This window comes from Ostrea edulis, chromosome 3 (assembly GCF_947568905.1).
Source record: "Ostrea edulis chromosome 3, xbOstEdul1.1, whole genome shotgun sequence".
Lineage (NCBI taxonomy): Eukaryota > Metazoa > Mollusca > Bivalvia > Ostreida > Ostreidae > Ostrea > Ostrea edulis.
The window spans coordinates 20,621,595-20,625,400 of NC_079166.1; the positions used below are offsets into that span (position 1 = coordinate 20,621,595).

At 34.6% G+C, this 3,806-nt stretch overlaps 1 long non-coding RNA gene across 1 annotated transcript; it reads left to right on the forward strand.

The window, feature by feature from the left end:
• Window positions 1–2,545: 2,545 nt before the first annotated feature.
• On the forward strand, window positions 2,546–3,266 carry LOC130052548 (uncharacterized). Its single transcript, XR_008800888.1, has 2 exons — window positions 2,546–2,926; window positions 3,214–3,266. It is a non-coding gene; the product is annotated as an uncharacterized LOC130052548 (long non-coding RNA).
• The last annotated feature ends 540 nt before the right edge of the window (window positions 3,267–3,806 follow it).

The window sequence follows — 3,806 nt, forward strand, 5'->3', positions numbered from 1 at the left end:
GATACAGTGTACCGTTCCTCAACGGTCCGTTGCATTCCAACGGAATCCGCTCTATATTAACAGACAAACAGACCGATGAAAATCAACGGGAAATAGTTCCATTAACTATGAATGTTAAGTTCATAAAACATATTAAAATCATATAAGTTTAATTCATTCGTAACTGTATAATCAATTAATTACCTAAAATTCATTCTTCTCTCTATCCAACAAATGCAAGAATATTTTGGCGGATCAAAGAAGTATTTTAAAACAAAATGCATTGCGGCATTATTGTGATAAAATTAACTGTTTGTAGCTTACAATATGTGATGTTTACAAGAAACAGTTAAGATAACAATAGAAACGTAACAGGAATAAGATATCGAGTAGATTGTACATATATAACAACATATGTACAAGTATTTCAACAAAAGATATAGTGATTGATTAATTGTATATTGTTTAACGTCCCTCTCCAGAATACTTCACTCATATGGAAACGTCACCATTAACGGTGAAGAGCTGCAAAATTTAGGCCGATGCTCGGTGCTCACGGCCTTTGAGCAGGCCACACCTGCTGTGACACACAGGGGCCTTGGTTTTTACGGTCTCATCCGAAGGACCGCTCCATTTAGTAGCCTCTTATGACAAGCAAGGGGTACTGAAGACCTATTCTAACCCGGATCCCCGAAACTTCAGGAGGTTTAACATACTTCACACGTGTTTGTCTACTTTCACTTTGCCTACGTAACGCAACAGTGCGAATAGTAGCACGCATCATGTGATAAAATTGCTAAAAATATCAATCCTCCATCAGAGATAAGTTCACTCATTAGAGGCTGTACTCTCCTCATGAATGTGAACAATGTGCGTATAAATTTTGAAAAATGTAGTACGACTGGGAATATTCCAAAAGATGTGAAAGTAAAATGTAGAATACAGAAAATCAATTTCACAATTTTGAAAATACATGAGGATATGAACAGCAACACTTTACGCCAGCACACTTCATAAAGCACTTCATGAAATATGCTAGTGTGACGTGTCGTAGCTCATGTTCTCGTGTTTTCAAAAATGAAATATATTTCTTTAATGAATATTTGAAAACAGAAGAAAACAATGAATATCGCGTGCATTTCATTGAAAGCCAATATTTGGTGTTTTTTTTTTTCTTTTTCTTTTTTTTTTCATCAAGTATAAACCAGAGCGAAATTGACGCCAGATGAAATTAAGACACAGTGTATTTAAACACAGCATAATATGCTGCCCCGAAGTAGTGAGTTTAGGTCTTTGGTGAAAGAAAATCTGTGTAATTATATGATGTCGGCCAACAGTTGTCGCGCTCTAACAACCCGACTTAATGAACTTCGTGACTAGGCTTAAAGATCGTGTATTAAAGGACAAGCCTGGGGAATTAAGACTTCTTTGGAGTAAATAACCACTTACATATGGTCCCTATATAATCAGGGTTTACGGATTCTGTGCACTCTTAATGAAGATCTGCGTGCATCGCTATATTTTGGTATGGCTAACGAAAATCACAAACAGGAGTGTGTACATTATCAATGTACGAAACAGTAACACGTGTACATTACATGTACATATGATTTGCTGAAAATACTATTTTTTGAAATATATTGTTGTATTCTCAGTAAATTATCATTTTCAAAATGGTTTCCTTGACAGAGATATTTTGAGGTTAGAATTACACTCCAGAAGTTGCGGAGGACAGTATCTTTACTTATTGGTTGTCATTGATTCGATTTCTTCAATTCCATGCCTATACCCTGAAAACGAATACCATATGGATTAGTCAAACAATAAAGTGCGGTTTTGTTGTCATCATTCTGTATATGAAGGTTACCTGTCGCCTAAACTTAATGGATCGGCGTTAGCTTCACAACCGGGGGGCCATAAGTTCGAATCTCGATCCCGTCGCCATTTTGAACGTAAGACGTTTGACATACGCAGTAACTATTCTTGCTTTAGAAGGTTTGGTCATAGTTCTTTCAAACCTGACATTAAGAATAGGCTCTGTGTAGTGGTAGTCGTATTAAGAATGCTTACTGTTACTGCTTGAGTGCCATTACTAACTCGGAATTCGCGGCATTTCACCCACAGCTTGTGAAGTCTCCATCACGGAGGGTGTTAATTTCTGTGGAAACGACGGGGTTATTTATATTCAGTCTTTCCTATCCCCCTCATTTCTGTCCAAGCCTTCATAAAGTATGTGGGAAATCAGTCGCGCTTCGGTTTGAATTTATTTCAGGTTATATTTGATGTGAGTCGTTCGAAAACCTACATAAATCAAATCATGAATGTTTTTTTTTTTTTTTTTTTTTTTTTTTTTTTTTGCAAGGGAATACAATTAAAACCATTCAATTCCACACTAAAGCAACAATAAACGTCGTCATTTCAAACACTACACCCTTTCGCTGTCAAATTCGCCTCCATGATAAATAATGGGTGTGACCGATCGACAGGGTGCTTACTCCTCCTAGGCACCTGATCCCACGTCTGGTGTGTCCAGGGTCTGTATTTGCCCAACTATCTATTTGTAGCCGTGTGAAAATTTTGTAAATAACTTTTAAGTTTTATGATTAAAAAGAATTGAATTTGCAATTGATAAGATTGTATAATAAAGTTCTACTAGAAACTTATGCCAAAACAATGGCAAGCAGCTTTGATTTTATTTAATTTCCAATTTGATGTAATTAGTATTTTCCCGCCAAAAGTTTGGTGAGCATTTGGCGCCTCTTATAGTCATGTGACTTTAGACCAGGGTTGGATTTTTTCATATTGTCCAGTGGGTTTGAAGTGTACAGACGTTTGAGTTTTAGTTATAGTTGGAGTTATTTCGCCATCGTGTTGCACCAAAGAAGCTTTGAAATATAGTTTACAGCTTTACATTTGATAAATATCAAGCCTAAAGTCCATAACTTTGGTAAGTTATACTATTTAGACTGTTTAAGCAATATAAAAGTCATCTAAAGCAATAATATAAATATTTTGTTTTTAATCTTATTTTTCTCACTTATTAAATATAAATAAGTTCGGTGGATCACTTTTATAAATTGTGATTAAAGTGCTTGAATATCATTTGATATAACTTTATGCTAAGTTTCAAATGATACAATATATGTATATATAACATGTATAAAATGTATATATGTATTTGACGTGATGTACATTTTCATGTCATTTTGATATGCGGCTTTCTGTTTGTTACAGGGCATTTCAGTTTATTCTATTTGAATGAAATATAAACACGAACTTTTAACAAGGATTTACGCTGTTGTTGTATTTCTATCAACGCATCGTTAGTTACATATTTTGTATTGCTAATAGGAGTTATGAGATTGATCCCTGTTCGTTATATTAATCTTTCATGAATAAAGAATGAGACGTCAAACAAACAAACAAACAAACATGCATACGTTCCAATGGCGATAATAGCAACACAATTTCATTATTTGTATTCAGCTGACCTAGTTTTATATTCTTATGAGGCAGAATTTATTCAAAAGCTCTACATGAAAAGAACTCTCTATTTCTGTGACCCTCAATTTCATATTCATATCGACGAGATTTTTCAGTTGATAATACCGATTTTCATTTATATGTCGATTTGATATATCGCAGTGGATTCTAAATAAAAGACACCACAAGGCCTTTGAAATTGCTTTAGATTTAGATATTTTATTGTCAGCTGTATGACAAATGAAATGACTTCAGCATCTCCATCGTCAACTTCCCATATACATGTAGCAATATCCCATTATAACTTACATATGGTGTTTATGTCCCTCGATTGATTCAATGCG